At 45.7% G+C, this 21,730-nt stretch overlaps 1 protein-coding gene across 2 annotated transcripts in view; it reads right to left on the bottom strand.

The window, feature by feature from the left end:
- The window catches only part of PTPRA (protein tyrosine phosphatase receptor type A), a 127,428-nt gene that overhangs the window by 89,410 nt on the left and 16,288 nt on the right, over positions 1 to 21,730 (bottom strand). Inside the window, exon 2 of one of the 2 annotated variants that reach the window (XM_036382238.2) lies at positions 8,798 to 8,932. The exons of the other annotated variant lie outside the window; for it this stretch is intronic. The gene's annotated coding sequence lies outside the window, so the exon portion shown is untranslated. The remainder of the gene's footprint in view (positions 1 to 8,797; positions 8,933 to 21,730) is intronic. 2 annotated transcript variants of the gene reach the window in all.

Below are 21,730 nucleotides of genomic sequence, written 5' to 3'. Positions count from 1 at the left end.
CTGCACTAGTTTCCACTGCATTTCCAGAACACATGTCCAAAGAGACGCGTTTTGGGAGAATTAAAGACATTTCGCCAGAGATGGGTTTGAATAAATACACAGTGAGTAGTTCCTGTCCCTCAGCTGGGTGTAGGTCTGTAAAGAGCAAGTCTGGTTTCAGACCCAGTTCATCCATTAGGATTCTCAGGACTTTCCAATATGGTATAAACCATGTAAACCATATAAACTTTCCAACATGGAGAAAACCCCAAAACTTGACTGAATGAGCGTTTTCAGCCATCTGGGCTGTAACTGAAGCCATCTCCCCACACTACAGATGTGACAGCACCACAATAGAATGAATAATTCCTGTAACTCCCTCCAAACCCAAGGACAGCACTGAGAGCCTAAATTAGGAACATGAAAACCATTAACATGACCAATTAACCTCTGCCCCACCCTCCCCACGCCACATAAAAGCCGACGTAACAATCCCCAAGATAACATTGTGTGTCAGAAATATCACACACAGGAATACAGCAGTGCTGGGCTTGTTTCCTGACCTGGGAAAGCTGCTATAAATGTAGTGCATTGTGCTCCTGGAGGATTTCAAGCTGGAAGTTGGTTGCCAATTGTCCTGGTTTGCTGCTGGAAATTCCAATCAGGCTCCTAAAACTCTTTGGGTTCCCCAAATGCCGTGTCAAGGTGCTGCTCTGAGTTCTGTGTGGTTCAGAAGGAATTTAATTTTTCTTGGTGGAAATAAATCAAGATCATCCCAGGGATATAAAGGCTGGATGTGCAGAAGACAAGCAAATCAAGCAGAATTTGTGTGCTTGTGATTTTTGATGCACATTTCATTGCTAAGGGAACCTAAACCAAAATCATCTTGGCTTTTGCAGGCTCTCCAACTGAGTCAAGAGGACAGATATTCAGGAGAGCATCTGATTTTAAGGAATTTCTTCATGGAAATGGTTGTTAAGCATTGCAGGTGGCTGCCCAGCGAGGTGTTGGAGATCCATCCCTGGAGGTGTTCAAGGAGTGAACACTTGGACATGGCGCTTGGTGCTCAGGTCTGGGTCACAAGGTGGGAATGGGTCACAGGCTGGACTCAAGAACCTTGGAGATCTTTTCCAACCCAAATGATTCTGTGATTTTTCATTAACTCAGCAGTTACATTACACATAATTCAGAGGTTTGGGTCTCCAACCTGACCAGCTTCCAGGGAAATCTCAAAAATTCCCAGAAACCTCCATCCCCTCATGCACAAGCCCTCAGTCCAGGGCATTCTCCCTCCTGGTGGAAGCCATCCTTGCAAGCAAAATTCTCCCAGGTAATTCCCCACCCCTTTCTAGAGAACTTGAACTGCCCAGATGACAAATTTGAGGGTGTAAAGGATTCCTCTCTCTCAGCAAAGCCCAAAGGATGTGGCACCTGACAAACACACAGAATTCTGAAGTCCTTTCTTCATAAAGAGGTTTTATGTCAGTGAAGCCTTCTCCAGTCAGTATTTCCAGGTACCGCCACCACCAGCTTTTAGTTCTAAGTTCTTTTTTAGTTCTAAGTGCTTTTCCACCAAGCCCAGACAAGGTTAAAAGCAACACTTTCACTCATTTTGGTTCCATTGCAATAAAAATGAACAGATGTCAGTGACCCAAACAGACAGTGCTGGAAAAGGGCTTCTCCACAACGAAAACAACATTTTTGATGTCCTCAGTGATGCTGAAAGCTGTTGGCATCTTAATTTTATCCTTGTGGTGACCTGTGGGCTTAGACCTCTCTTTAGTTTCACCCTCACTTTCTCTCCATGAAAAGCCATAATTTCCACTCCAATCCCTCCTACTATCTCCCTTAAGGTCTTTTATAAACAAGTATTTTTTTATTAATTTTAATAATATATTTTATAATAAGATATTTTCATAAAATATCTTAATAAAAATATAGAAGAATTTTTAAATTAAAAATTAATTTAAATAATTTTATAAAGTATAGTAATTTGGAAGCTATTTTCTTGAAAGTTGGGCTTTTTCCCCCTGCCACTGCCACGCCAGTTGTTTGCCAAGGACCCCACGAGGCCCATCCCCAGAGGAAGACCATCCTCCCAGGAATTTTCCAAGGGTGAAGCTCAGCACCACCAGGGAGGCCCTGAACAATAAATATCTCCCTCATTAGTATGCTGAGCCACATTAGTTCTGCTGCTCACAGAGCCAAAGCATCAAAGTGGGGCTGAATCTTCAATTTCACACTTTGCAACGTGACGCATCAGATACTCCCGGGGCTCTGGGTGCCAATGGGGGATTCACAAAGAGTCTGAGATGTGTGAGGTGCTGCTGGTAAATCTGCCAATGTGAAAGAGGCAGCACGTGCCTCTGAGAGAAGGGGGATGAAGTCATCCTGAATAAAATTTGGGTTAAGGCAGCGGAAAGGCAAAGTGACTGCCCGGATCACACTGGAGGCTTTGGTAATGCCATGACCTCATTTGAGGAGCTGGTAACATCCTTGTGGGGGTTTTAGTTGTTGGTTTTTTTGGGTCTGGATTGAAGGTACTTGAGAGGGTAGTTCATGTTTGGACTTAATTGTTTATTATTTTTTATTAGTAAAACAGTCTCACTACTGTGAGCTCTGCAGCTTTTCATTAGAAGGCAGAAAACGCCCAACAATCTCTTGTTCCAAGGTCTTTTAAAGCTAAATTATCCAATTAAGAACTGACACCTGGATTATTTTCAATTTTAACCCAATAACTGATCCCACAGAGCCCACAATGCAGACTTTTCTGCCCAATTACAAAATGCCACCCAAACCCATGGAGAGGAAGAAAGAAGAAGCATGAAGAAGAAACCCAGGATGACACCCTGTGCCCTCCATCTTGCTTCCATCCACTACATACTAAAAATCCCAAAACCTCAATTTCTCACCAAGGGATACACCTACACTACTCTCTACAATCTATTTCACACTTTAGTAGATTCTGGTATGAGGGTCAGAGTCAGTGCTCCCCTGGGGGTCAGGGCACCCCAGAACAGACAGAGAAATATTCCCTGTGTGCCCTGGGTTTCCACACATCCTAAAAATCAGGCATGGATTACCTAAGAAGTAAATTTAGACTGCAGAATTTACATCGAGTCTGGGAAGTCTCAAGGTCTCTCCACCCAGCCCCTTCCCCCGATGCTACTCAGTTTTTACAGATTTTGCAAGATTTGAGGATTTTGAGGATTCTCAAATGCAGCTGGAAATGCTTGGAGGTTCTGAAGGTTATTTGGGATGGAGGGGCCTATGAACACAGACTGTGTCCTGTTACTGCTCTCCTGTCTTTAGGAAATGAGTTTTCAGAGCACAACATGTTACTCATCACTGCAAGAAAACTCTGAATGATGCTGTCATGGCTGCAGTTGTACTTATCAAATGCATTTCAGCTGATTTTTGCACTGAGAACTCCTTGTCCCTATTGAAAACAGAATTCCTCCAAGAAGACAACATCAGCCTTGATGATTAGAACAGAGAAAGACCAACCAAGGCCAGGGAATGCTTCTCTGCATTCAAAATTGAAGCAAAAAGGTGCCAGGGATGGCAACAGATCCCAAATACTCCAACTGGCAGCAGTATTCCTCAATACATGTGCAGCATTATGGTTTTAGAGGCTTTGGAGGCATTGCAGGGATTAATCACACAAAGTAATGATCTCACAGTGAAGTGCTGAGCTGGAATTAAAGAGATTAATGCTCAGGTCCCTGCTCTCAAAGTTCTCACCCTTGGGGAAGTCATATCAACTCCTGCATCTCTCCTCTCCACAAAACCTCCTTTGAATTACTGATTGCAGAACCTGAGTGAAGATGCCAGAGGGAAAGACCATTCCAAAGGATTTTTAAAAATTATTATTATTTTTTCCTTAATACCCGCTGTGAGGCACTGTCTTGTTTAATTCATGATTTTTTGAAGAAAGATTTGCCATCTTAAGGGAATAAAACCAAGTCTGTGTTATCTTTTTAAAAACATCATCTTCACTTCTGGTGAAGTCTAGGCCTGAACAAATACTCACATGGACCTCCCAAAAACTGCAAATTCAGGTCATAATGAGTTGGATGGGACTGGTTACAATGTGTTTGGAGAACCAAAGGTTGGGTCAAGCAAAATTCTGAAGTTAGCAGAGCATTTTTGCACCTAAATTCCCTCAGGAACAGAAGGGAAATACTGTCACATACAGCTTTATGTACTTTGTGACTCCCATTGCTGAATCCCTCAAGACTTTGGTTCTTCTGGAGTTAAAAGTTAGGCTCTTCCTTTAATTTTCCAAGCTCACATAATAGAAAATAAGACATTAACTGTCTTATTTTGTGGCTTTTTCCCATTGCCTGAAACACAAAATTCAGGCCAGGTTTTGGTACGGGTGGCAGAAATGGGAAAGTATGGAGGAAAAAGAACAACAAAGTTCAGTCATGCAAAACATCAAAATCCTTTTTTAACTTTTTTTTTGTTATTGAAACTCAAAATTTCTGTGAAGAATTTGCCATGGGACAATAGCTGTGTTTTGGTGGTGACATCTGTGCCATGCACAGAGCTGACAGTCACAACTGAGACATCTCCAACCACAGACACCAAACCTTCCTGCCCACACTGCACCTGAAATTGCACTGGGAGGCCTCAGAAATCCCACAGGATTCCAACCAATCTCCAGTTGCCTTGGAAGTGTAATTAACTGCAATTGTCTTTTTGATTTTATCTCCATTTTCTCAGGTTCTGGGCAATTTGGGAAAGCTCTCTGTGTACCTACAGGTGAGAATGCACACCAGAGCATGCACCTACTTGTCTGGAGCTAACAACTTCCCAGTGGATCTGCTTTTCTCAGGGCCTCCTTGGAGAATGAAACTTAGGGAAGAAGCCCATCCTTTGGGAAATTCTCCTTCTTATCCTGTAAAGTCGCTGATAAAAAGATTTCTGGTCCTGCTGGTGATATGAGCTCCAATCAAGGGAGTGCTCAAGCTCAGCTTGGCTCCTCTAGGCTCAAGCTCTGTGCTTCCCACAAGGTTTTCTGACAAATTGTTCTCACAGGGATTTAAAAAAAAAAGATGCTGACCTGGTCCCTTGCAGTAAGAAAGAGATTTTCCTTCCTTCTCTACATAAATTTTATAGTTTCCTAAAAAAAAAATAGAAAGAAGGGATTCAGAGAGAGCAAAGGGGAGCCCATACAGAAAAAAAAGGGGAAAGTTTGACCTGGGTCAAGGGGTAATTGATACTCCAGGCTACAGCTTCATCCATTTTAAAAGAATCACAAAATCAGGGGATGGTTTCAGGGAACACCCAGGCTGGATGGGGTTTGGAGCAACCTGGTCTAGTGGAGGATGTCCTTGTGTTGGAAGCAGATGGTCTCTAAAGTCCCTTCCAATCCAAAGCATTTCATGATTTTATGACAATTCTTGCCCCTGTAAGGAAGGTTGAGCACTAGTTTAATTCAAAAATACAGACTGGGTGTAGTCAATGAGTTGGGAGAAATCCACCTAAAAAATTAAGAGAGCTGTTTCAGTCTGAAAAACTTCCCTAGTCAGTGGAAAATTCAGCTCTGCTACAAAGTCAGGGGGAAGTTTCTGAGCCAGCCCAGGCAGGAGTTTGCCCGTACACCCCAAGGAGAAAGGCCAAGAATGAAGCATCTGAACACAGCCCTGCCAAAACCTCCCTGGTTTTATCATCCTGAGTTCAAACCCAGACCTCCTGTCCTGCTGTTCACACTGCACACAGAAAGGTTTCCAAGAAATGTTTCTTGGCAGCAATCCCAAAACACCCAGCTTCCGACCCGCTGCCGGGAGCAGAGGTGGCTTCTCTGTGGATTCTGAAAGCTGAATTTCCAAAGAAATTCCAGCATTTCTGAACAAGGCTCTTGATTTTTCTCAAACAAAACTATTTCTGTGAGCCTAATTCAGGGCTGGTGGTCTTAAAATCTGGAGAAGATGATCCTGCCCACATTCCCATTTCAGGTTTTGCATGGCATCAGGAATGCTTCCCCCCTACCCTTCCTATAAACCTGCTGGAATCATGAAAATTATTATGATGGAAAATGTGTGAACCCAGATTTTAGAAGGAATTTCTTGACTCTGAGAGTGGTGAGGCCCTGGCACAGGGTGCCCAGAGTGGCTGTGGCTGCCCCTGGATCCCTGGAAGTGTCCAAGGCCAGGCTGGACTGGGCTTAGAGCAGCCTGGGATGGTGGAAGGTGTCCCTGTCCATGGCAGGGGTGGAATGAGATGACCTTTAAAGAACCTTTCCAACCATTCCCACTCTCTGGCAGTGGGTCTGTTCCTGCCTCCCACCCTCCCTCCCCTCCTGCAGTAATGCATTTTAAACCAATTTTGATTTGAGACCACCATGATCTCTACTCAGAGGTGCCACCAGAGCTGGGAGCACAAAGATGTCCACGATCCCAAGGTTTCCAATTGCACAAGAAGAACCTTTTTAGGGTATAATCAACATTTCAGATCTAAATTCAGAAGTCTTCTCACCTGTGCTCTGCAAACACAGGCTCCCAGGCTCTGCTGCTCTGCCTGAGCTGGAATTAATGTGTGACACTGCTGAAAGAGCTGACAAAAAGAAGACAGTAACTTGTGACAAGTGAATGTGACCAGTGCAAACAAAGCCCAGAAATCTGAGTGGGCAGCTTTGTATGGGCTTCATGCATCACTTTTACCCCCCATAATCCAAATGTGAATGCTCTGGCCCTGTGACACCAATCAGGAAGTGATGGATAATGAAACACAAGCAGAAATGGGTGCACAAGCCCTTCCAGCTCCCATCAGCTGCTTCACAACCCCCATTTTAGAGAGAGAAAAAACATTCAGCCCAAAATGTCTTTCCAGTAGTGCCACAGGAGTCAAGAGGCTCTGGGTATGATGGACACCTCACACTCCATCTCTGAATGCCCCCTAGAATCCCACACCACATGAGGTGGTGAACATGTCCCATGACCTCAGGGTGGACTTTGCTGTCTTATTCCAAAAGGTCTCTGTTGGAGAAGCTGCTGTTTAATCCAAATTTTAAAAGGAAGGTGCTGAGGACTATTTCATTTCAGCCAACAGAGTCACATCCACATGGAGCTTCATCATGCCAGACAAACCACTCACACACAAACAGTTTTGGTGGGACCATTTCACCTGGCCACTCACAGCAGCCATTTCAGCCCATGGCCACTGCTCTTCATGTGGCTCCAGGCACATCCTGCCAATCCCAGCAGCTCCAGGATTCCAGCTGGCCACTGAATTCCAACCCCAAAGAGCTCAGAAGCCCTGACAGGCACATCCAAGCTCTTGCTTCTCTAAAAAAATCCTTTTCTTATACTAGCAAAAACTTCAAAATAAATGGAGTTTATTCTATTAATGTTTATGCTGAGCATCATATATTAATTAATTCTGAGACTTCAGTCTCATTGAATTTCATAATTTTCTGGGATCAGCTATAGAGAAAGCAGGCACCAAAGACAAAGTCTTTCTCCTAGGACAGCTGGCCACTACTCAGTCAATTACAATCATAGAATACCCTGAGTTGGAAGGGACCCACAAGAATCATCCAAGTCCAACTCCTGGCCCTGCACAGGACAACCCTAATTACTGGGATTCATTCAGCTGTTGACCTCAAGAGGAGTTTTCCCCAAATCAAAAAGCGAGTAAGAAAAAAAATTTTAAAAACCAACTTAAAAATACAGGTAACAAAATACAACATGAAATTCAGTGAAGTACAGAGAGGAACACACACAAACAAATGTGAAACTCACTGCTAAATATCACACAGATTCCAAGGGAAGGATTTAGTCAACCCTATAAGTTAGGATTGGCTTCAGCTTGGCACTGAGGTATCAAATCAGATTTGCAATGAGTTCAAAGAATTTTCATAGGAAACCATAAATTGGTTGAGTTTGTGAAGCAAGCAGTGTCAGCTGGACCCTGTGTGGAGGCTTTAAGGAAATATCAAACCACAAATACAAACTACTTCTCCAGACAGGGTGAACCTGTGAAAGCCACAGCAACAAGCAATGCTTGAGGAAAAGACCTTGTTGATACAAATCCCCAGGTTTCACAGGCACATCTCCCTTTGCTACTCCAGCAGCACCATCCCAGCACTGAATCCACTTGGGTTGGAACGAGTCCTTCCAAACACCCAACAAGAAATCTTACAGTAGGGTTTTTCTTTTTAATTTTTAAAAGCATTCTTCAATCTTTTTTCCACAGGTTAGACCACGGGAAGAACTTTGACCAGAAAAACTTCCCACAAACTCCCTGATGGATGTTGGGTTTTAATTCACCAATGTCCTGAGTAACACTTCTTACTCTGGAACCTTTCTTTTTACTCCATGGCCTTCCTTTCCTCAAAAAGAGTCTGGGCTTTTTCTTTCCCCCCTCCTTTATAAATCATTCATGCAAGAATTCGTGACCATCTGCATCAAAGTAAGAATATATTTCAGTCTAATACTAGTTCAGTATACTTTAGTCTAATACTGGTTTGTCTAGACAACAAAAAGAAATTTATTAAAAATCCTCTTCAAATTAGTGCAAATATTGATGCCCAAACTCTACTTATGACACAACCCAGAAGTTTCAAAAATGAAAGATTCTTTAAAGTAAATGAAGAGAAAACACTGGATTTATCCAAGTTTGCACCAAAACAAAGCCAACACGAAGAAGACTGCTCTCATTAGGATTGAACAAGGGAATTGAGTGCAGATTTCTCCTTGTAGGACTGAGGGATGTGAATCCACGAGGAAGCTGTAGTACCCTCTGGAACCTCCAAAGGCTGCAGCAGCACCAGCTCCACACCCCACACATCTCATCCATGCCTCTACTGTACCTTGAAAGGGACGTTCATTCACCTCTTCGCCTCCCCGACGCGACAGCCAAAGCTTTTTCTGATTCAAACCAAACCAGGAGGATGAGGAGCACACAATCAATCCTTGTTAAGGCTGATGATTATTCTCAAAGCACCCTGGAAGAGAGGGAACACCCAGTGAGTGGCTTGTGCCAGGGTGAAACAGCCTTTTTCTGCCCCAAATGCTTGGGTTCTGTTCTTAATGACTGAGATTGTCCCATTAAACTGAGATTGTCCCAGCCATTAATGTAGTCCTCATATAAAATAAGTTTATCCAAGTATTCCAAGCTCAGATGGAGGAAAACCAGCTTGCAGAAGACAGGGAGATGGTCAAGGAGAAGACTGAGGACCACAGCTCACATTTCAGGGAATAACCCACAGCCTGCTAATACAGCAGTAGTTAATAAACAACAAAAAATGAGTCTTAAATTGTTCTGTTTTGCAGAGAGGACACCAAAGAACACACACCACTTGGCCTGAAGCTGGAATGATCTCATTTTCTGCAAGACTTTACATCCAAATCTAGATTGCTGCCTTAAAAATGCCCTTATTTTTGGAGAGGAAAGTGAAGGGTTGTGGGCAGGAGCCAGGTACTCATCAGGCCAGCCAGCACCAGTGGGAAGAGAGGACAAACCTCTGGACAGCACAAACCCTTCTGGAGGCCTGGAACAGGGGAAGGTGCCATCAAAGGCTCCTCTGCTCATGAAAACAGCCCCAAGGTGGAATTAGAAATGTATCAGTTAAAGCATCTACAGGAGTGAGAGTGGCTCCTCTGGAGCTGTGGGTATGTTGGCAAGACAGGAAAACAATATTCCACCAGGCTGGGGGAGAGACAAGTGGATTATTCCCTTGGCAACCACTTCATGGGGCTTGGTTCTCTCCTCAGTTATTCATATTTGGCTCCTCAGTTACTTTCCGTAGGACTCCTCCAGTTTTAGATCTCATTTTCAAGTTGGTTACATCTATATATTGTGCAAAGCACAAAAAGGCAAGGTGCATTTTTGAAGGTGAGTCTAAAACAGCTGAAACCACCTGGAGTGTGGGAACATCTGACAAAATTCAATGGCCTCCTCGATGGAGCAAGAGGAAAGCTGATGCTCTTTGTTCTAATGCTTTATTAGGGCATTAAAGCCTCACACAGAATGAGCACCCAAACCACCCACCCACAGCAAAGGCCGCAGCAGAACCGATGCTCCAACAGCTGTCGCAGACACATTTTATGAAAAATCCTCTCCTTAGGATTTTTTGTCCTGAGAAGCTGAGAGGCCTCAGGAATGAAATGTAACCAATGGTTATCTGCTGCTGTGGAATGCAACAGGTGCATCTGGGATTGGTTCATGTGGTTGTTTCTAATTAATGGCCAATCACAGCCCAGCTGGCTCAGACTCTCTGTCCGAGACACAAGCCTTTGTTATCATTCCATTCTTTTCCTATTCTTAGCCAGCCTTCTGATGAAATCCTTTCTTCTATTCTTTTAGTGTAGTTTTAATATAATATACATCATAAAATAATAAATCAGCCTTCTGAAACATGGAGTCAGATCCTCGTCTCTTCCCTCATCCTGGGACCCCTGTGAACACGGTCACAAACAGCAGCTTCCAGGTGTCCCTTAAACATTCTGGTGAAGGTGATGGAGACTGCCAGGCTAGAGAGCACCACTGAAAAAACCAATATCCTCACATCCAACATCCCTGGAAGTGTCCAAGGCTAGGCTGGATGAGGATTGGAGCAACCTGGTTTAGTTGAAGGTGTCCCTACAACTCGTCTTGGAACTAAATCGTCTTGAAGATCCCTTCCAACCCAAACCATTCTGTGTTTCTATGGATTTATTTTAAGTTGGAGAAAGGAGATCCATTCTGCAGACACAGGGAAGGAGCAGCAGAGCATCTTCTCCCTGGTGGTGCAGCAGTGCTCCCTGGACACCCACTCCATTCCCCAAGAAATCACCCAGCCTGCTCACGGCCATGTGGATTCCCAATCCGGCTCTGCAGCAAAACAGGCTCCCTCTAATTATCCCCCAGCCTGATGACATCTGAATGGTGGAACAGAAGCATGGCAGAGACACAAAATGAGAGAGTGTGAAAACAAGCCTGTCTCCTTTCTCTGCTCACACCGCAGGTCCCAAGCGCACGAGGACTCGCTCCCGCCTGAGTCATTCCCAGCAACGCTTCCCAGCGCTCAGAATTCCCACGCAGGAGGCTTTTCTGGCAAAATTATTTAAAGATGAGAGGCCAGCAAGAGCCACTCTGGGACTGGAAGGAGCAAGAGTGATGAGAAGGATCAGTTGTGTCTGTGGAGCCTTATTAGAAGTAATTTATATGCAAGTAAAACAAATATTCCCCCCCACTTTTCCAGGAAAATGCTGAATTCCATAGTAATTTACACGCTTTCCAATCTCATTGAGTTCAGAGGGATTGCCTGCAGTAGGAATCACCAAGCTGTGGCCTCCCAGCAGTAGAGTAATCCCCTCATATTCCCCCTTTCAAAAGCCCCATCATCCAACCAGGTGCTGCAGCTCAGGCCCCGTGAGCTGAGTTCCAGCCCTGCAGCAACACTTCTCCTCTCCCTGCAAAATCCTGGGAAGGGGGGGAAAGGGAAATAAAAATCTGATTATGGAAATGCCTCGTGGAGAGTGGCTGAGCTGGGGAGAGAGAGGCCTGAAGCCTCTTTCCACCTAATTAAATCCAGATCCAAAAGCTGTTCTGATCCAAGTGCATTAAGTATTTTTGTTAGGAAGGGCAGGGATAAATGAACTCCTAACTCTGGCCCTAATTTTTTTTTTCATTGCTGTTTGAATTCTCCCACTTCCTACGATTTCAGTGTTTCTCTGTGATAAAGAGGAGCTCTGGCTGGCTCATCTGCCCCTTTTCTCCATGGCATCTGGGCAGATGCTCCTCCCAGCCAAGCTCTTCAAAACCACAGGATCTGCTTCTGCATTTACAAATATTGGTGCAAAAGGCAACCGCTGACCCCACTCTTTTGTCACAGCTGCTATTTACAGCACCACCAGCATGCTGGAGAGATGATAATAAATGTTTAATGGTCCACTAAACACCAAGGGCTTTATCTCCAGCCCATTTCCAAGCCTGATCAAATAAAATAATCCTTTGTATGTCTGTCTGCCACTTCCTTGGCTTCCTGTGGGATGGGAAGAGATGGACAGGGCTGCTCTATATTCAGACATATAAATATAGAGAAAAAGGGCTTAGTTATAGGGACATAAATGTTTTCCCTGCTTCCATATCAATTCTTTGCTCCCAGAAGGTCAGGACTATCCCCCAACCTGCTGGACCTCAACTTCTATATAATACAGAAATGCAGGCAGCATCTGCCTCTAGGATCCAATGCAGCAGTTATAAATAACAGGAATATTACACAGAGGAAGTGAGGAATATGTGGAGGAAGTTGAGAGAAGAATCATCCACTTACACACTGGGCAGATAAACCACTTCCTCAGATGTGAAATGGAAGATCTATTCCTCCTCCAATTATAGCTGTGGGTCCATTACTCAATATTCCCTCCTCATGCAAGTCTTACTTATCTCACAGAGCCTCATCTCTCCCAGATGACACTGTAAATGAGTCATTTGACACATTAAAGTGAGGCAGTTAGGGTTTTATTATGCTATTACACATCACTGTGACAAGCTTCCCTAAAGACCTGATCCTAAATCACAGCCCAATTCTGGTTTGGAAAACTGATCCTAAATCACAGCCCAGTTCTGGTCTAAATCACAGTCCAGTTGTGGTCTGGGAAACTGGTCCTAAATCATACTCCCATTCTGGTCTGGGAAACTGGTCCTAAACCACAGTCCAGTTCTGGTTTGGGAGAAACTGATGCTAAACCACAGTCCAGTTCTGGTTTGGGAAACTGGTCCTAAATCCCAGTCCAGTTCTGGTCTAAATCACAGTCCAATTGTGGTCTGGGAAACTGGTCCTAAATCACAGTCCAATTCTGGTTTGGGAGAAACTGGTCCTAAATCCCAGTCCAGTTCTGGTTTGGGATAAACTGGTCCTAAATCCCAGTCCAGTTCCGGTTTGGGAAATTGATCCTAAACCACAGTCCAGTTCTGGTTTGGGAAACTGGTCCTAAATCACAGTCCAGTTCTGGTTTGGGAAATTGATCCCAAATCCCAGTCCAGTTCTGGTTTGGGAACCTCACAGAACCCAGAGAAATGGGAAAAAGCCACCTGGACTCTGCAGGTGAGACCTCCCCCATGTAGGGTTGCACCTATTCAGTACACAGGCTCCAGGAGCCACACCTGTTCCACAGCTCTCCAGACCATGTTCAAGGTTTGATTTCTTTTTTCCAGCCTCCAAAAGAGCCCCAAAATCAAGTCCTGGCACTGGTGAGGTCATCTGATCCAGCCAAAGCCACCTGATTCCACCAACACCAGCACGTCTTGGCTCAGATGATGGGAGAGACCTGCTTCCCAGTTTGATCTGGTCAGACTGGAGGGTCTTCTAGGGCTGATCCATGCAGAAGATGAGGGATCAGGGCAGGATTATGTAAACTAAGGCTCCAGGCCAAAATAAAGGAGCCTGGAGGCAGGGCTGTCATCAGGGCGTAGCTCAGCTGTGCCTCCACCACTGCACCAGCCCTTCCCTCCCTCCTCCCCTCCCTCCCTGGGACATTTTCACTCAGCATGGCCAGGACACTCTTGCAGAGGGTGTTTGAAACTCCCAGAGCTGCCAAAAAAGGTCCAATTAAAGGCCAGTGAGAGCTCATCAGAAATCCAGCCCGGCGAACCGCAGCCCTGCTCAGCTGCCTTTCTGGGTGAACCCAAAAAATCCTGCAAGCAAAGACCTCCCAGCAATTACACCCAAAAGGTTTCCTGTCTCTGCAAGAATCTTTGTTTGCTTTGGGTTTTAGTGGTAGATGGGAGCACAGACTACAACTTGTGGGAGATAGGTTATTGCTGCTAAAGCAAAGAGCTTTTTTCCTTCCCTCCCTGAACAGACAGAGCACTAAAAAATGCTGCTCTGAAACAGCTTGGTCCTGCATTCACAGATGGCAGCAAAAATTAGCATTATTTATCAGTGGCTTTAGTCACTTTTTAAAAGAAAAGCAGATAAAGGAAGACATGCACCTGAATTAAAAGCTCCTTGCTCTTTCTTTTGCAGCTAATACTTTAAAAAAGCGTTTTGTAGAGATTTAGGAAACCACACTTAAAAAAACCCACCAAACATTTACCCAAGAAGGAGAATGAAAACAAGCAGAACAATAAGAGTCACGGAAGTTTGCTCTGAGGAGACAGCTGGGAAGGTGAAAGGAGGAAACAAGCAAAGAAAACACATAGCATAAAGATAGAAATGAATCTAAAACAGCAGGAGAAGAATTATTAAGCCATTTTACATTCTTACAGCAAGGAGATGTGATCACACAGTGCTGTTCCATTTGTGCACAAGTCACACCCCTGCAGAGGGCTCAGCCCAGCCCTGCATCTCCTGAGGACCTTGAGCTCTGTGTCTCAGAGTGGTGGAGGTGAGAAGGAACTTCTGGAGATTGTCTGCTCCAGCTCCCTGCCCAGCAGGGTCACACAGAGCCAGCTGCCCGTGACTGCAGACAGATAAATGCCGAATATTCCCAAAGATGGAGACCCCACAACATCCCTGGGCAATTTGTGCCAGCACCTGGTGACCCCCACAGCCAAAATGTGTTCCCTGCTGTTCAGAGGGACCCTCCTGTGGCCAGTGTGTGCCCACAGCCCCTTGTCCTGTCCCTGGACAACCTGGCAAGAGCCTGGCTCTGTCCTCTCTGCACCCTCCCTGCCGGTGTGCATGGACAGGGATGAGGCCCCTGGAGCCTTCTCTTCTCCTTCTGAGCAGTCCCAGCTCTCCCAGCCCTTTCTGGAACCTTCTCTTCTCCTTCTGAGCAGTCCCAGCTCTCCCAGCCCTTCCCCAGGGCAGAGATGCTCCAGTCCCCTCCCTGGGCTGTCCCCAGTCTGTCCGTGTCCCTCCTGTCCTGGGACCCAGGCCAGCACTGTGCTTTTTGGGCATTTTGTTTGATGTCCAGCAGGATTCCCAGGTCCTTTCCTGTCCAGCTCCTTCCCAGCACAAACTGGTGAGGAATTGCAGGGAAACAGCAAATGCAGGAAAGAAAAACACTTGTAAACCTCTACAAAATCTGCTGTCAGACAGGGAAGCTCATCACTAAAGAGCTTAGTTCAGATGAAGGACAAATAAAAAAAGGCACAGAGAGCATCATATGATAAATAGGCATCATTTTCTCCAGCAGTGAAGCCTGTCCTCACTGCAAGAACTTGCCATTTCCTCCCAGCACAAATGGATTACTCATGGACAGAGAAGTCAGGAACAAAATTAACTCTTGGAGCTCAGTGTGTCCTAGGAGATGAGCTCAATCCCAGCCTGCTCCTTCCTCCACAGCACCCAGAGCAGGAGCCTGGTGTGGCCTCTTTGATTGCTTCCATCACCACAATAATTACTTTAATTTTTAGCTTCTTGATTTTGGCAGAGATTCTCTTAAAAGCCGAAGGAAGAGCAATTAAATGAGAGAATTAAGTGAAATAAGGTGCCAGCAGGGTTTGGTGTCTGTCCCTCTTCCCTTAAGTGGGGTGGAAGATGAAGTGCTCAGCACGTGGGCTCCTGAGAAAGCCTCCAAAGGGAGGCAACCCTCAGAAGAGATCCAAAAAGCCTTTTTCTTAATAGAAATAATCTAGAACTTGCCAGAAACCCCTAAATCCTGCAGGACTGGCAGGATGGAGCTTTGACTTCAGCTCCCAGATGGGCTTAGCAGTACAAATCCACTTCCCACAGCCCAGGGAAAGCAACCCCAAATCTATTTTGTCCTTCCTGTGGTGCTGAGCAGCCAGAATGAGAGTCACTCCTGCAGAAAGCACAGAGTGAGCTGATTTATGGACTTACCAAGGAGGGAAGCTCTGATCAGGGTCCTTTTTCTCAGGGTTCTCATGTGTTTTACATGAGGTGCTCACTGAGGAGTCCACAAGCTGCCCATGATGATGAGGAGGGACAGGACACAATTCCTTCCCTTTTATGTTATCACCTGCTCAGGTTTGGGTGGCAAGGAGGGGCTCAGCACCTCTCTTCCACACAGCCAGACACTGCTGCAGGTTTCTCACCAAGGATCAAAGCAAAGAGAACCCAACACCTCCACCAGCAGCAGCTCAAGAAGCTCCCAGTGTTGGCTGCCCAGAATCCTGGGATCACAGTCCTCATCCTAATTGATTTTATTTATTTATTTTTTTTAAGAATATAATCATCAAAAATTGTCTCTTGCTGGAAGGCTAACAGCTGCATGACAGCCACATTCCAAGTTCTCTACTCATTCATGAATTCAAAAGTCAGGCTGAGCAGATGCACCATTAAGTCCAGTTTCCCTATTTTTGACAACACATGTAATTATCCCCAACTTCAGAGACACAAACTACTCCTGGAGAAGTGACTTGTCAAACAGGAGATGACAGAGGCAGCAACAAGAGCCCACTCACCCTGCCACTGGTCTCATGTCTCACAAAATAATTGCCTTCCCACCCAGAACTAAAGGTTACAACCACAGAGAAAATGAGTCAAGCCGGAAAGACATATTTAAAAAATGGGAAAAAAATGGAACAAAAAAAGTTTTATGAAAACACACCAGCATGTGTAAGACAGGAGGGAGACCATTTCTGCATTGCACCTTGTTTGCTCATGCTTTGTCTCAGCTGCCAACCACAAATTAAGTATCTCAGTTCAAACTTTGCTCATCTGGTACCTTTAATACTTACTCAGTCACTAGAAACTGAACATCTGTTTTGCTTTGAGGCTTTCTGCAGTGACTCAATGTTATCTGCAGTGCTGGACTGCTGAACATGAGTATTCCTGAGGTTTTTTTTCACCCCCTCACCCCACTCCTAGCAACAGGGCTTCTTGCTTTGGGAAGGAATCAGCTGACAAAGTTGGGTTATAAAATCATTACAGCTTGACACGAGTTGAGGAGGAAGGGCAGGACACAGAGAAATTTCATCCTCAGCTGGAAACAGCCCAGCTGAGATGTCCACCAGCGTGTACCTGAGTGCCACAGCTCCCTGGGATCGATACCCCTTTGGCTCCCAGGCTCTGGAGAAGCAGCAACCTCCTGCTGTGTTTACAGCCAGCTCGATAAACTCAACACAATTAAAATCCCTCCAGCAACCTCTCAGCGTGTGCACCCCCCGCCCCCAGGGCTGTGAGCAATCCCAAAGTTTTATTTGGGATTTAACCTCCGGGCACTGCAGAGAGCTCAGCAGCACATCTTCATCAGCAGGGAGGTTCCCAAGGTGGAGGAATAGCTCTGGGAAGAGGATGCAGCAGCAGGAAATATCCCAGCACCCAGGGACCCAATTAAGGGGCTGACAGAAGCCACCAGCATCCCATTAGCAGGGTACACGCTGTGCCTGCACAAAGGCATGCCACGCCTGGGAAAAGGACTTCAAGGATAACATATTCTGAGTGTGTGTGCCAGGGAAGAGCCTGGACATGGTCATCATCTTGTCCTGCTGTAAGAGAAGGGATCTGGGCAGTATCCAAGCCAGCCCATTGTTAAAAGTCATTTCCCTGCTGTGTGTGCAGGGATGATCGTGCTGCTCCTTCAGGGAGTGGGGATTTTCCCTGGAAGGGCATCAGACAAAGGAAATCCACAGGTCTTCCCCTTCACCTCACCAAATGGTGGCCATAAAACAGAGCCAGGTGTCAGAAAGGGTTCTCAGGGTGGCTTTATGGGGTTTCAGAGAAACACAGAATATCCTGAACTCAAAGGGACCCAGGCAGGGATGATTGAATGCAACTCCTGTTTCACCATCTCCCACCTCAGAGATGGGCACACACACAATCACCCAGGCTCTAAAGGACCTCCAAGACAACTGAGTCCAATCTGTGACCCATCATCACCCTGTCAACCAGACCACAGCACTGAGTACCACATCCAGTGCTCCCCTGAGCACCTCCAGGGATGGGCACTCCAGCACCCCCCTAGGCAGTCCAGTCCAGTGTTTTATCACATTTTCTGTGAGGAATTTCCTCCTAATGACCAACCTGAACCTCCACTGGAGCAGCTAGAGACTGTAAGGGGCTCACTCAAAGGGTTTTTATAGCCCACTTCACCCTTACATACAGATAAAGGGCACTGGCACTGAGCATTCAGAATTTAACCTGCTGGGAGATAAAGGTTCAAAGGGATATCTGAGAAAATCCCTATTTCTGGCTCCCACCCCAGCACTGGAAAAGGCTTCTCTCTCTTTCAGTGAAATTGTAAAGCTGAGTGTGCACAGGGGCAGCCTGACACTGTCCCATCAGGCACAAGAGACCCCATCTGAGATCTGCTTAACTCAGTAACTCCAAGAGCAATCAGCAGCAGGTCTAGGAAGCAAGGTCAGACCCACACCAGTCTGTACCATTTCCTCTCCAGAACATTTCCCAGTCTTCAGCACTGACTGTTTCTACCCAGGGATCTTTACACCTTCCTTCCACCAGTTTATCCAGTCACCTTCCTGATCCATGTCAGTTTTTAAGCATCCTACAGAAAGCAGCAGCATAGAAGAAGAAGCTGGGGCTGCCCCTGGATCCCTGCAAGTGTCCAAGACCAGGCTGGATGGGGCTTGGAGCACCCTGGGATAGTGCAAGGTGTCCCAGCCCATGGCAGGGTTTGGAACAAGTTGATTTTTAAGTCCCTTCCAACTCAAACCATTCTGTGGTTCTGTGATTAACCCATGGAAATTCTTACAAACACTGACAGTACACAGGGGGAGGATGTGCTACCAGGACAGCACCATCAACACCCAAAATTCTGATTCCCAGAGCTCACAAAACTCCTCTGAGTCCTCTCCCCAAAGTTTTTACAGTGCTAACACACAGCACAATGAACAAGTGCTGCCATGCAGCTCTCAGGGATTCAAACTGGGCTCCTCATTAGAGGCTCTGCGGGCAGCGAAGCAGCAGAACTGGTTTGGAAAGGAGAAAAGGAAAGAAAGCACAGATGACTCTGATAACATGTCTAATTAATAAAGCATAAACGAGACAGGCTGGTTCAGGCTGCATGTCCCATCTGCTCTGCCTTCAGCCAGGATGGTTCCCATCCCCAAAAGCACAGGTTTCCATGCAGATATTCCCACATGCTGGCAAGACAAAGATGTGCCTTCAGCAGCCCAGCACACAAGCTCTGCTCTGGCATTCCTGCACATCCCTGAGTTCCTTTCTTTTAGGAAAATAAAAAAAAATAGGAGTGCCCAGCATGCAAAGCATGGTCTGGGACACCAAGGCCATATCCCAGAGACCAAACACTAGAGTTTGGGATGAGTTTGCCATAACTTCATGGTCATCAGTCTCTGTGACCTAACCTACCATTAAAGCTTTATCCCAACATAGTTAATATGTTTTAAGCTCTGCTTTAAGCAACTCTGCAATCAAGTTGTGTGAATTTCTACAATGTAAATGCTGATTTATAAAGATTTATTTGAAGACCTGACAGCTCCCTAAGGCCAGCAGTTGAGTTATGATTCTAGAAGTTGAGGTTCAGACAAGGTCTTGATCTCTGCATCTTTCTGGTCCTCCTTTTGAAAAAAATAAGCAGAGAAGACACACACAGTAGAGTTCCAGTAGTGGGAAACATCTAGACACTCTCACAGTTGTGCATCCAGGCCCTAAGAGCTTCAACAAAAGAAAAAGAGAGAAACAAAAGGGAGCAACAGGAAACTGGTGGTCAAGCGGTGCTGATAGTCCTGGTGCTTTGTGAGGATAGGCTGACTCATTCTCCCCAGTTCAAAACCCAAACAACACCAACACCAGCCAGGCTGCTGGAGGTGGGAGTTCATGGTTTTTTTCAGGTTTCATTGCTATGGGTGGATTTAATGAAAATGGAAAGCTTTCAGGGAGGGTAAACCCTTCAGAGGCAGAGAGGAAGGTACAGTCAGTTCTGGAGAAGCTTCTCCTGCATCATTTCATTCATGGCCACACCAGCTGAAAAACCAGCAAGAGTCAGGCTCTGAAAAGATAATGTGTTCTATTCTTTTTCAAAAAATGGGACTGAATGAGCAAGGTTCTGTTGGGGAAGTCCACATGATGACATAGAAGAAGAAACCAGCCTGGTGTTCCAGCCAGCCAAATGGGGAACAGCAAGGCTTTACTAGAGGAAAACCTTGAGGAACTTGGATGCAAACAAGCTCATCTCCACCTGGGAAGCCAAGATCCTTCCACTGCCTTCTGTGAACATGATAAAGGTCTGATCTGCACTTGAGGAAGGACCAGGGAGGATGTGCCACAGCAGAAGCATCCCTGGCCCAAGCCACCGGGCTCCAAATGTGATTTTCTTCAACACTGCTACATCCAACCTCTGTAGCTTGTTCCAGCCCAGCTCCTGTCCCCACACCCCTCAAAATCCAACAATAACCAGTAATAAACAAGCAATAAACAGTGGGGAGCTCCTGCTTTGTAAATCAGTTGCCACATCGAGGATGGTCATGTATCGCAACGTCAGAGAACAACAACACGGTGATGGTGAAACCCTACAGCAGAGATTTGTTCTCCAGACTCAAAACTAAATCCAGACAGCTCATGTGGGTGGCTGGAACTTCATCCCAGGAAAGCCAACCAACACAGGAAGCCTTAGCTGCACTGGAATATTCAAGATTTCAGGCAAACTACTTAAAAGCAAGCAGTTCTCCTCAGGAAATGGACAATGAGTTGCTGGCAGCATCCTGGAAGCCTTCCTCTGACAAAGAGCTGCTTACTGAGGAATGGAGCTAACTCAGGTACAGGCACAAAATAAAAGGCAGAAGTTGAACTGGAAGTTGCTGACTAAGCTGAGCTGGGCCAGGGGGGCAGGGGAGATCCAGGCAGCAGGCAATGCTCTGCAATAGGCACAGAAACAAGTTTCCAGGGGAGCATGTTGCTTTTAAGTCAGCTGCATGAGATCATCTTGTCCCCTTGAGTATGTTGTTTCCTAATATTTTGCCCAGACCAATCACAAATGTCAGAAGCAGTGATTGGGTCTGTTGGTTTGGGTTTTATTTTTTTTTTTTTTGGATTACCTTGAGTCCCTGCAGAGCCTGTTGAGGATGAGAATTATAGACCCTGTTCTGTCTTTCACATTACAAATGCAATTACCTCTGCAGCCTGATTGCAGCGTCTCCTGTCAGGAGTGATTCTGCAAGAGGCTGGAAGAACAGCTTGCCTTTCAAAGGGAGTTAGGAACATTCCTGCAAGTCCTTCCATGCCCTGTGGTCACGTGCTGGTGAAATTTAAGAAAAGCATGTGCAGTCCCAAGGGAAAAGCATCCCTTGGAGAAAGCTGTTCTTACAGCCTTCAAAAAAGGATGTGATGAAATGCCCTTGCAACATACAAAACTTCCTGGGCAAAAATCTGATTCTTCTTGCTTTTCAATCCTCCTACCCAGAGAAAGAAGGAAAAATGTCATTGTAAGATGATTTTGAGTGGGAAGGGGCAGTTTGGAGATGGGCAGGCTTGTCCTACCTGGGTGCAAGAGCTGTGGGACTGAACAAAGCAAGAGATAACCCTAAGGTCAGTTGGACTCCTCTTTCTAAAGCAAAAATCTGATTCTTCTTGCTTTTCAATCCTCTCACCCAGAGAATGAAGAAAAAATTCCACTCTAAGATGATTTTGAGTGGGAAGGGGCAGTTTGGAGATGGGCAGGCTTGTCCTACCTGAGTGCAAGAGCTGTGGGACTGAGCAAAGCAAGAGAGGATAGCACTAAGGTCAGTTGGACTGCTCTCTCTAAAGGCAGCAAGCATCTTGGATTTGTCCCCTGGATAACTGCAAGTGGAAATTAGCACTACAAGCTGGAAACATCTGGAGATAGGGTGTTAAACAAGATAGTGTTGGTGGGCCACATCTGGCTCCCACATTTTCCTTTCAGCCTAGCCAGAGGCAGGAGTCAGGCATGCAGGACATGCAGCAGAGCTGGGA

Source organism: Molothrus ater, chromosome 4, assembly GCF_012460135.2.
Source record: "Molothrus ater isolate BHLD 08-10-18 breed brown headed cowbird chromosome 4, BPBGC_Mater_1.1, whole genome shotgun sequence".
NCBI lineage: Eukaryota > Metazoa > Chordata > Aves > Passeriformes > Icteridae > Molothrus > Molothrus ater.
This window is presented reverse-complemented; position numbering and strand designations above follow the sequence as displayed.